At 42.1% G+C, this 13,324-nt stretch overlaps 1 pseudogene; it reads right to left on the reverse strand.

The window, feature by feature from the left end:
- Window positions 1-10,765: 10,765 nt before the first annotated feature.
- The window catches only part of LOC139455669 (uncharacterized), a 55,345-nt pseudogene continuing 52,786 nt past the window's right edge, over window positions 10,766-13,324 (reverse strand).

Here is a 13,324-nt window from a genome sequence, read left to right on the forward strand (position 1 = left end):
ATGAAGAGATGAGATGAGACACCACACACAGGTCGTTAGATATCCTGTGTATAATTTGTAAGGCAAAATAGTTGATATAACAGGGTAATCTGTATCTCTGCCCATTATTTTTTGTCGTGTTTTATTTATTTTTTAAAGTTAATATTTGTTGTTTCATTTCATTTCAACTCGTAAGGTAAAGGTTCACCCACATGATATTCTACTCGTTGACAATGCGAAACGATATAACACGTCTAGTGAAAAAGGCTTGGCTCATCACGTGTCTTGTGGGTAGGTGCTGGCCTGAATCGTTTCCTACGGACAGGTGCTGGTCTATAACGTGTCATGTGGTCAGGTGCTGGTCTATTACGTGTCATGTGGTCAGGTGCTGGTCTATTACGTGTCATGTGGTCAGGTGCTGGTCTAGCTATAACATGTCATATGGGCAGGTGCGGGTCTAGCTATAACATGTCATATGAGCAGGTGCTGGTTTGTAACGTGTCATGTCTGTACTAACGGCATATGTGTACATGCAGTAGTGAGTGTCTGTTATGGGCAGACCTTCTTGTTTTTAATTGATTTTGTCGGAGCTTTGTCGATGAGATATTGTTAGGGTCGATATATTATATTATCATGGGGCCATGTTTGTAAGTTAGGGCAGAGTATAATAAGCCGATACAGATATTAAACACAGTGGAGTGTGTTCGGCGTGGCATGACAAAGCACGATCTTTCATTAAAGCAGGAAATGGTAAGCCTTTCATAATGAGCGCCATGCGCCGAAAATAGTTATGTTATACCGATGTTTATTTTGATGTGTCTATGTTTAGAAATCGTGACTGTTTTCAGTGCACCACGACAACAGTAAAGTATTATATACAGTAAGAGACATTCTCGCGTTCTCGACCTTTGAAATCAAGATTAAACAAAAGTGAAAACCTGGACATGATGTAACATCCTGCAATCCCAATGCGTCATTTCATTTTCTCGCGTTTCACATTCTTGCATTCCCGTGTTTAAGCCATTTTCCGCTCAAAATACAGAAGGCCATGGGGACATACGCTGTTTATACACCTGTAGGGTCTTTTTCCAAGTTGTATTTATAAAAGTCTGAAAATGCTGGGTAATTTACGAATGCATATAATCAGCTATTACCTTTCCATTAGTCGTTGTCATGTAATATAGAGAACTGATGAAAGAGCAAGAAGTAGCACTGAAACGTCGTTAAAAGGAATAAAGAAGTTGATATCTTTGAAAAAACTTCTAAATACCTATCAAAGACCTAACTCCTCTCATCTTCCCGAGGCAAGAGAGTTAACTGACTTAATCATTTCAGTGGAAACTGGACTTTTATAGTCAGTTAACTCACTTGCATCGGGAAGATGAACTCCTCTCTACTTTTTACAGATCGTTGACACTAGTCTCAATATAGTTTAATTTATTTGCATCTGGAAGGTGAGAATCATATGTCTAGTGATGATGCAAATCTTAATTGTCCGGAATCTGGTATATAAACAAGTGAGACCGTGCTTCCTCGGGGGAATTGGTATGACTTGCAGTATACAGAGTACAGCGTGCAGTGTACAGTGTGCGCGTGCAGTGTGCCCCTGGCGGTCTTGGCCCGAGGACACTGGCATACATATATTTCTCCCCCTTCCCCCCATAGGCCAACAACTCAGACGGAGGATCGGCGGCACTGTTCCGGTGTTTGATTGATTATTTAGTTATTTCTAAATGATGGCATTTATTTTTCCACTACAACGCCCGGGTGAATTTGTGTCCGGTTGAGAACAAACGTCTAATTCGGATTTGCTCTTGGGTGGAATGAGGATCGGCGTTACTGTTCCGGAACATTTAATACGCAACATATAAACAGTAAAACAACAGATTACAATGATTGTAACTGAGAATATGATAATATCCACAAAGAAAAAGGTTAAGCACACCCTAATATATTTCACTATTGTTTGGGCCCCATATTTGTAACAGTCATGAAAGATATAAGAATTATGTTTTCTCGAGATGATGTAATCAGTCATGCGTGACGAAAGCTCACGTGCCATGCATGGTATGCCCGTGCAGTATGCTATCCTCGACTCTCGAAAAGCAGTATCTCCAAACGTTAAAATTGCTTTCTTAAGCTCTGTTTTAAACAGTTATTCCATGACATTGTGTGACCATGGCACGAGGGCGATTAACAAACGCCACAAGATGGCAAATAATCGGTATGCATAACGCAGGAATGTCTTGAAATGCCATTAGTCGGAATTTGGTTGTGTCGTCACACTATCGTAAGCCGTTTAGTCGAGAAACATGCTCAGACCGGTGATGTACAGGACCGTCCCAGATCCGGAAGACCTCCTGTGACGGCACAAGACAGGGACCGTCTTCGTCTCATACGCCGAGAACGCTTTTTAACAAGTACTCGTCTGTAACAGCTGTGGTTGCCCAATCGTCGTTTCAGCACCAGAACCGTCAGGAACCGGCTGACTGAGGGCTAGACGAGTCCTAAATCGTCCCTTGTTGAGAGATCACCACAAAGCTGCTCGTTTAGCATGGTGTATCGCGCGACAGAACTGGAATCTGAGTATTTGGAGACGGATCCATTGGTCAGACGAAAGTCGCTTTCTGCTCCACGATTCTGATGGAAGAACGAGAGTTTGGAGGCACCGGAACACGGTCTATAGACTGGGCAGAATCTGGGAAAATGTACATATTTAAAGTGAGGGAGGCATTTCATATTTACGGCTGGCAAGGAACTTTTCAAGACGTATTGATATGTTCTAAATTGATTTCGGGGGTTTGCCAAGCTATATTTTCAACGGTAAACCCACAAATTTGATAAATTCAAAATGGCCTCCACCGAAACTTAAAAATTCATTTTTGTCTTATCTTTGGTACCAAACATGGTAAGAACATAAACAATACTTAATTTTGTATTTTTCAGGTACAACGATTCATATGTGATATAAATTGACTATAACTGGGTATATAGGTATCAATGGACGCCAGTCAAGCTTCAAAGAAACGGGGAGCTGTGTTATATTTTGACAAATGTATAATATGCCAAGAAGACAAAAAACAGCATAAACTTTGTCCTCTACATCCGATGGCCTAAAGACAATTCATAATGCAAGGCAAATTCGGCAGAAGTTACGGAATGGCAATTTTAGATCTGCAACTAATCGGCTGACTGATGTGTTAGCTTTGTGTCCTTCTCCATCGATAGCATGTCACAATGGATGCCGTGCCTCCTATACAAGTTCTTACAAAGGCTGCAGATGCAACATTTGATGAAATTCAGTCTAGTTTATCAGTGTCCACAACCTTTGCACAAAAGACCCTTCTACGAAGCAATGTGAAACAGATGAAGTGGAATATGTGCATAGATTGCCAAAAAGAGACCAAGGAAAAAGTTCATCTTATACAAGAGAAGCAAGTTAGCAAACGGGTCCTGGAAGCAGCCAAGTACGACCCTATTTTGAAGACACGACTGGCCTGTGTAAACGACCTCACTGCAGCTGACAGCGACATCACAGTAGCTGTCATGTAAGATTCAAACGTAGCACTGACAAAATTAGCAAATCAACTGAAAATGCCAGTGATGTGGTATTCACTTAGCTTTGTCATGATCTTCAACAATTAGCATCACATGCTGACATTCTACTTCTTACTGATGTATGGGAAAGAAATTGCACACTAGCCAATGAAGCGGACATTGCAATTCCGTCATCATTTGTGAGTCGAGGGGGCACATACATTCAACGATAAGTTGGCTAAACGCATGGATGGTGTGTATGAAGTTATTGTTCTCCACGGTCAAGCACGCACAGAACACTACTTGGTTCACATAGTCAATGGATGAATGGATTAATGTCCGGCAGCAAAGAAAGCACACGTGACTGACATGGCATTCACAATGACTCGATCTTTGCAGTAACCAATGCCTTCCTGGACTTCCTTCATCGAAAATGCAAGCATGGTCAATCCAGAGAAAACATCTGTAGGGTATCTACCCATAATACGGCTCCTGCACACGACATTGATTCGCTGAACACTGTCGTCAGGCGAGTACTGCAAGTTGATGGAACTGATGTGGTCTGTTGACCAATACAAGGATATCCTAATACGCTGCCTCGGAGTACTGCATATAGGAATTAACTCTCTTGGAGTCCTAGGCCGTCACATGGAAGAATCTGGCCTGTGTGAGTTTCGGATAGAATGTAATGTATTGGGTGCCATGCAGCTCAGAATGTTTTGTTTTTTGTTTGTTTGTTTGTTGTTTATTCCAGCTATATGACGGCGGTCTGTAAATAATCGAGTCTGGACCAGACAATCCAGTGATTGACACCATGAGCATCGATCCACTCAATTGGGATACGATGACATGTATCAACCAAGTCAGCGAGCCTGACCACCCGATCACGTTAGTCGCCTTTTTCGACAAGCATAGTCACCTTTTACGGCATGCATGGGTTGCTGAAGACCTATTCTACCCCGGATCTTCACGGGTCAGCTCAGAAGGCTATGGTCGTGCAATGCGAACACACAAACGAACTTTGCAGGCTATGTGGCAAGTACTCCTCCATCAACTAAATGAACATCCGAACTCTGTTGATGTTGAGCTGAGGAAAGAACTGAAATCTTTTGGGGCGTTGTTAGACACTGAAGATATTGCACATATGGTAGACACCCTGACATCTGAGGGGTTCCACCAGCCAATCCTTAATTTCATCAAAGTCCCAAAAGAAGAAGTCCCGAATGCAGAATTCTGGTGGGATTACATGATGATGGTCAGCATATTACTTGATTTTACCAGGGCACAGCGTGATGCATCATGGGAACTCCACTTTCAGACGTATGCTCCCTTTATTCTTCAGATATGACCACGTAAACTATGCCCGATGGAGGACGGTCTACCGGGCTGAAATGGCCCAGCTCCCACCAAACATCTTGCATGAATTCCAGCAGGGAAATTGTGTGGTCAAACATGCAAACCGACGATTCAACCAAGTTTCTCCAGACCAAAGTACAGAATGGTTGAATGCCACTGTGAAGAAGAGTGGGGGCTTGGTCGGCATCACCAAAGTGATGCACGAATCTGCTGATGAAAGCTGGAACATCAAAACATCCTAAATATATCCCAGTACATGAGATTCATCGTCAATTACCCATCGACCAAATATCATCATTGATAGCTTTCCTCGCAATTACTGGATGTGTCTTCCAGCATCAACACAGCAACTTGAGCCATCTGGGAACGGGTAACTTCACCGACGACATCTCAAAATCTGCAGAGAAGTTCATCTGTCAGCTATATGGAGTACCCGAGGCGGACAGGTGTGACGAGGCACGGGTTCATTTGTTCTGTGTAGGTCGAGCACAAGAAGCCTAATCCCCCACATCTGATGCGGCACGATTTGACATCATGCGAAGCCATTACCAAGCCAGTGTCTGGATTCAAGCCAACGTGCCTTCTCCAGTTCTTCCCATGGTAACAGATATGGGTTGGGATCGCAAAGATGGGCAGCTGGTACCACGACTTCTCTCTCTACCACCCATCCGAAAAGCATGCTCAGAGATCATGTCATGTGGATGCTCCAATGGACGCCTGAGTTAGCTCTGTGGCAGCAGAAAAATGCGCTTACTGTTCATTGAAAGTTGCAAATGCCACATGCCGAGGAATGCAGAAACATTCTACCTGATCGTACATAAACTATATCACCAAGTGGTCCTCCACACGCAGTAAGTTATGTAAAATTACAAATAAAAGATAAATAAAAGTTTCACATTTCTGCAATGTTATATGCGTTTCATGCATAGATTGATATTTAATATGAGAAAAGTTATACAGATGAGATTTCACATTCACTATGCATCTCATTCATATACAGCCTTGATTAGTGACAAAACTGTGTGAATTTTCATTAAAAAATGTTAACGGTGAAGGCAAACAACTATATTTAACTATAGCTGTATCATTTACAGTTAGATTCTCCCACATTACAACCATATAGTATGATAAAGTTAAGTCACTCATGTAAATAAGACTCTGTTTGCATCAGACGCAGTTAATAATCGAATTTGCCCTAATATGGCGGCCATCTTGATTTCTTGGCATATTGTGGGTTAACGTGCCGTTTCAATGGATTCCTTGTACATGAAAACATACAGAGAAATGTTTTATTTGTGGTCCAACCATGTTTAGTACCAAAGATATGACAAAAAATATTTTTTTAAAGTTTCGTGCGCGGCCATTTTCAATTTATCAAATTTGTGGGTTAACCGTTGAAAATACAGCCGGGTAACTACCCTCTTGCTACTCGACCTCAGTACATGGATGACAATGCCAGGCCTCATCGCTCTCATGCAGTCGTGGATTACACGAGGGCCAATGCAATAACGACTCTGGCCAGCAATGACCCCAGATTTGAACCCCCTTGAACATGTTTGGCATATTCTGGGGCGACGCATACGGGCACGAGATCCTCCTGTACAAGATTTACGGCAATTGGAAGCAGCACTGGATCAACGTCTGACTGGAGGCATTACACGTAGGGTGGAATGCGTCAACTGGGCACGTGGCGGTTATAACCGCTACTGATATGTTTCACGTGTCCTGTCAAGTAGAGACTTTAAGGAACATTTTCAAATGAAACATCAAACGTAACTCAATACCTTTTTTAGGTATTGTCTAAGGTCAAAACAGTACCTGTGTTACCATTATGTTTTTGTCAGTAAATTTTAATCACAACTCACCAATATCTTCCATATTTGTTGTCAAATGTTTGTTCTTTCCGATGTTATTTTCGATGTCCTTCGTATCGACCATTTCCTGTGGTCAGTCATCCCATGCTGTGATTTTTGCCATTTGTCATGGTTCAGAAATAGAGGTGTGCCTTTTTTCTTTGTGTATATTAAACACGTTTAGGTAAGTTTAGTATTATAGCTTTAATATACTGCAACATTTAAATGCAATAACATACAATACAAATATACACAAACATAATACACTAACCTAATTTTAGATGATTTTACTTGCCACCATGTCTGTGTAAGAAATGTGTGCAGACTGAGAACATGCAGTGAGACAAAGGGTCAACTTTGAGGGTTAGCTAATCTCAACCAACTATTAAACAAAAAAGTTGAACACTTAAAAGCAAACACTGAAGGTGAATAGAGCTCCTTACTTGAGGAGTCGGTGGTACCGGTGGCACCAGTGCAGCAGCAGCAGGTTCTCCGTCTAGTGGGACATCCACTGGTGAAACTGGAGGTTCCTCTGTAGGCTGTTCCTGTTGTTCAACATCTACAATCTCATCCCTTCCATCAACATCAGTGTTCTGGTCCTCACTCTCAATATCTTCGATCGGCATGTCTTCAGGTGGCCTGTCAGCTGGACCGAGTCCGAATAATGAGTAGTGACTAACACTATATTTTCTCAATCTTCTAGTTCATCTTCTTCCCTTGAGATGCCTGTTGTATCTTCTCTGGGTGTCACTTTTACACACGTCCTTTGGGTTGTGGTTGTGGAGACTCAATTCGTCTTGGCTGAGGCACTGCCACTGTATGGGGAAGAGAACTGAAGGAAGCAATAAATTCCAGTGGAAAGTTCTTGTCGGTTCTTGTCCAGTCTCCTTACCAACGACAAATCCTGGTATGGATTGATTTGGTTGGTACATAAATATCTTCTTCCCATCTGTCTTCTGACTTGAGCCGTCTGTCAAAGGCAACCACCTTCACAAGTACTCTGCCTCCCTTCTCAATGACAGCTGCTCTTGCTTTCTGATTTTACAAACTCTTGTTCCTGGACTGGACTTTCTCAGCTGCAGAAGAAGCTATGTCATATACTTTGGAGAGACGATCTTTCAAATCTTTGATGCAACAGGTCATTGATTTTGACTTGGCTGAATCCATGTCAAGTCCAAAAGCTATGTCCACCGGGAGACGTGGATGGCGTCCATATATCAAGAAGAATGGTGCAAAGCCTGTTGATTCATGGCGAGTACAGTTGTATGCGTGTACTAATGGTCCAACATAGGCTTTCCGGGTTTTCTTCCTATCTGGGACAAGAGTACCAAGCAGGTTGCAGAGAGTCCTGTTGAAACGATCACATATCCCATTCCCCATTGGATGATATGGTGTAGTCCGGGATTTGTTCATTTTCAGAAGTTCACATAACTCCTGCATGAGATTCCCAGTGAAGTTTGTTCCTTGATCCGAAAGGATACGCTAAGATATCCTATAATGTATAATGAAATTGTTGAAGAAGACTTCAGGAGTTGTCTTGGCCGTCATGTTCTTGGTTGTGTAGGCCTACTAGAACATGTTGCTGTCCTCCCTTTGATACCAGTTCTAGAGGCTATGAGATTTCTATGCTGACCAGTGGATCTCTTCCTCTTGTTTTACGACGCAGACACGGCACACATTGTTGAACATGAGTCTCTACATCCTTCATCATCCCAGGCCAATGAAATCTGTCCTGGATGCCCAACGTTGTCGCGGAGACTACGCAATACAGCCGATCTAAATCTTGTTGGAAGGACTAACTGTACTTGCTCTTCTCCATCTGTCTTGGTGACTCAAAACAAAACACCTCACTTTAGCTGAAAGTACTGAAAACTCTTCAACAGCGTTGTCTTCTCTTGATTCCCAATAAAATGTGTCCTGTCTGGTTTAGTCCTCATTCTGAGGTTATCAATGATGATACCATCCTCTGGATCCTTTGATTCAGTTCGTCTCCAATACCTTAAACTCGCATCTGTCTTCAGTTATCTCTTCTTGCTAATCTGTGTCAGGGGCGGAGAGAATCAAACTTTTTAACAAGGTTAGAAACTTGTAAAATATCACATATTTCTGTTATTGAGTCCTTGGTGACCCCTTCTATTTGTACTTGATGTTCTGTTTGAGGCAATGTGGACAGGGCATCAGCATCTATGTTGGATTTTCCTGATCTGTATTGGATGGTAAAGTTGTAGTTGGCTAGAGAAGCTAACCAACGGAGTCAAGTAGCATCAATTCGAGCTGTGGTGGGACGTACGTCAAGGGATTATTGTCAGTCATCACCACAAAGTCATCGCCTTACAAATAGTCATGAAACCTTTCTGAAATTGACCACTTTAAACACAGAAACTCCAGTTTATGTGCCGAGTAGTTTCTTTCAGAAGGTTTCAATCCCCTACTTGCATATGCTATGACTCGTCGGTGGCCATCCTGGTGCTGATACAGTACTGCTCCCGAACCCTGAGTGCTGGAATCTGTATGGAGCTCGAAGGGCTTTGTGTAATCAGCATACCCTGAACCGGGAGGGGGTGAAAGGCATGTCTTGATCTCCTCAAAATCTGTTTCTTGCTCCTGACCCCACTTTCATGCTGTAGTCGTTGTGGCTTGTTTCCTGGATTTCTTGGCACACATCGGCATCAGTTCAGACAGCGGTCTTGCAATGCTGGAAAAGTCTTTCACGAATTTCCGGTCATAACCAGTAAATCCGAGAAACTTCCTAACTTCGTCAGGAATTGATTATGTAGGCCAGTGCTTTATCTTGTCAACCTTTACTTGGTCTGCCTCGATACCATTATGAGAAACTTTAAAGCCAACATATCACACCTGCCGCTTGACGAAGTTACACTACTTCTTCGGCGCGATTTTCAGACCACATTCCTGGACCCATTTGCACAAAGTGATCTTAGCGCTAAAATGATCGTAACTCCCATACTTGAACATAAGCTTACAATAGTCTTAGCGCTAAGATCGCTTTGTTCAAGTGGGCCCTGGAGTCTTCTGAAACCCATCTCTAGACGTTGAACATGTTCCTCATAAGACAGGACCTCATCAAACATGGCTGGTGGTATATCTTTGCTTCAAGGGATGGTCATCCGTCAAATCAATCCGCTGTTGAACAGCTGATGAGCGCCCAAGATCCTCTTCATTCTTGGAAAAGATGTCCTTGAACTTCAAGATAACATCAAGGCCTTGTTCTATCTCCTGAGAAGTCAAACTCTCTTTCTCCCTTTCCACTTGTTCCAATGGAGTCTTCTCATCTGTATGTCGACCACATGGCGCATCCTGCAGAGTCACCGGTTGAAGTTCACAGAGTAAGGATCTGGGATGTATAACTATGGTACGGGTGGTAAAGTTGAAAACATGCACTTCGATGTCACCTTGGCTGTCTTTGTCATAAGTGATGACTGCCGGAGCTATATTGTAGAAGAGCACAAAGTCTAGATGTCCTCAATCCCTTTGTTACCTGACCCTTCACTTCGACTCTATCATTAGCTGGGATCATGATGTCCCTGTCTTCAGCGCTCCTCATAAGTTAAAGTCGCCACTTATTCCGCCCCAGTTTCTTTTCTCCAAGCACAGTGGTTCTGTAGGTTAAATATCATGGGGTGTGTAATGGGGCCTTCTGTAAAAACTTAGTTCAATGCTGGTTCCTGCAATTATCCAATAGTTCCTAGAAGTACTGGTACGCGGGCACTGTATTTGTGCTACTTGGTATTAAGAGAAATAAACATGGAACAGCATCCATATCAACACCTCCTCTAGTGATGGATGCATCCACTTTGATAAAACTCTTATATATGGTAAGGTCTCACCGCATAAACACTCAATGACCGAGTGGCTCCAGTTCAAAGTGCTGTAACTGTTTTCATAAAAGGCCTCAGATATGATGGATACTGTGGCTTCTGTGCCCAGTAAAGCTCGCACTGGCTTATCATCAAGCATGATGTTATCTTCATTTGCTTGACCAACTAATCCTTCAGGTACTCTGTTGTGGTTCTGAAGTAAGTCTAGTGGTGACCCCTGCCCATAGACCCTTGCCAGTTTAAAGGGCGACGAAGATGGTTCAGACGAACTCGACATCCAATGGCAATGTGTCCTTGGTAACCACATCTGAAGCACGTAACTTCCTGAGACCGAGTATGATAAGGATCATCCTTCTCAGGTGGTGGCTGATACGGGTTCCTCTGTGCACTATCTGAACATCAGATGTAGGAAGCGTAGGCCCCTGCCCTCTATGGTTAACTGCTGTACTTCTGTAGTAAGGCTTTGCTGTAACTCCTATACCTTGTGGTATGTAGACTATTATCTGGTCCTTGATCCAAGCCCTGGGGTGGGTAGAAACCAGAGGGGGTTGGGCTGCAGTCACTTCCTGTGAGGTAAATGACAGCTTGCCTCGGTGTCTACCCCTAGGGAAACTGTTGCCTGAGGATGATGGACTGGTGCTGATAGGCATAGGCCGCCTCCTGCAGCTTGGTCTTCAGATCTTTAGCGTCACTTTGCAACTGTTGGATAGCAGAGTTCATGCTATCAATATCTTTCTTAGTCACTGTATCAGACTCGGAGGCCATCTTGGCAGTAGCTGTTCTATTCCTAGGTGATGGTGTCGGATCTCAGTTTAGGGAACTGATGGTACGCTACAGCTACAGGCTTAACATCCTATGTCTGGTTGAGTAGGATGTCCCGTTGTCATATTCCCCTCAACTTCTCATCCTTGTACTCCATGGTTAAGGAATGCAGCAGAAGTAGGCCAAGAAAAAACACAACTGCTCAAAAATCGGACCATGTGACAGCGAGGTGGAGAGGGAATACCAAAGGGTACCAGGAGGTCAAATGAGGGAAACACCAATCGTTCGGTGAGTGCGTAGCAAGTACCAAGTGATATAGAGTGTCACACTGGCATGTAACTATATCAGTATGACTAAGCACACATGCACCGAAGCATGAAATAAGCAGTATGTTGCCAAGTAAATGGCAGAGTACCTGTACCAACTACTAGGGCCAAAAAAGACAAACAAGTGTAATGTCTGAACTAGTTCAGACAAACTCATACACAAACTAATCTGAAAGGCAATCTCTCCCAACATATCATACGGGAAGACAAAGTGTAATTATATACTCACAAAAGAAAGAGTGAATGAGTTTGGTTTAAGCCACCTTTAAACAGTATTCCCGTTACATCATGGCAAACAAAAGAAAGAAGCGAAACACAAGTGTACATGGGATATGGTGTACATATACTTGAATGTGATACCAGGCATACGACAAATCTCAAATTTAAAAAAAACAATACTTGCAAAGTGTACTTGCAAACCAAGCAAGAGATTAAATTCAGACAGCACAGAGGGGTTGGTAGGGGATGTCAGTAACATAATGTGAAATGTTCAAAGAAAGTGCAAAAGTCTGTCGTCATACAGTGAGTGAATTAACACATGTTCAGCTTATATTTTATTTATACAATTAAATTTTTATTTGCTAACCTGTTATTGATTAAACAAGGACAGAAAGTAGAAATGTAATCAAGCCATTTTCATACACACATTCACACTGAGTACCGTTGTAAGTCAACTAACTAAAAACTAATGCTAAACTAAATCAAAACTATACAAAAATAAACTAAACTAAGCTAAACTTCACAAAACCAAACAGAACTAAACTAAACTAAACACATGACACCTCAAAAGACCTGTAGCTACGCAGACTCTTGGTACCAACAGGATACTGTAATACAAAACTCAGTACATGAAAAATACAAAAGTGTGACGCAAACAAAGTTACAGTTTACAGAACTTAACTGAACTCGCGCCAGATACAAAGTAAATTAAAAGTCAAATGCTAGCTAGCAAGGATGTAACATTTATACAATGAAATAATACATGATGGGGACTCACATGATCAGAATGTCCATGAATTGAATTGAATGTCCAAGCTGAAGTAGCAATATCCAATACTGGAAATGTCACAATAAACACACATATGTCACGTGACAGTGTCCAAGGTCACACAAAAGTCACTTCAAGGAAACCATCTATGGTGGATGTTGCTGGCGATCTATGTCGTTCCTTCCATGGTGGCTATAGTCCTCACTGGGGGCTCCATGTGTAGCAGGGCAGTGAATGAGAAATATACAAACACACGCGACGGGTGAGAGATGTTTTATTCCGCTGATGGGTGTGTCATATATTTATCTACACCCTGAACCATATTAAAGGAATGATAAAGTAATATCACCAATACAAGTCATCAACATCACAGTGGTACAAACCGTGTTACAATACAAACAGAGGTTTTTCATATACTAGTTGTTATACTGTACAACAATCTGCTAACTGATGTAAGAACCAAATAGAATTATTTTATCTATATATTATCTAAGTATAAAGAGATTATAAATCTCTTTCAAAATACATACATATACATGAATTTTATGAATGTGACTGCATATAGTTTACCTCGCGTCCTTGACAGGTATCGTTGAATAACAAATTGTAATATAAACATGTTAACTGTTGTGCTATAACCTCGTATGATTCAGCCCAAAATGATAACTTATTGTTGTGTATGGATGT

The sequence above is a fragment of the Haliotis cracherodii genome, unplaced genomic scaffold (genome assembly GCF_022045235.1).
Source record: "Haliotis cracherodii isolate W230 unplaced genomic scaffold, xgHalCrac1.p SCAF_1, whole genome shotgun sequence".
NCBI classification, from domain to species: Eukaryota; Metazoa; Mollusca; class Gastropoda; order Lepetellida; family Haliotidae; genus Haliotis; species Haliotis cracherodii.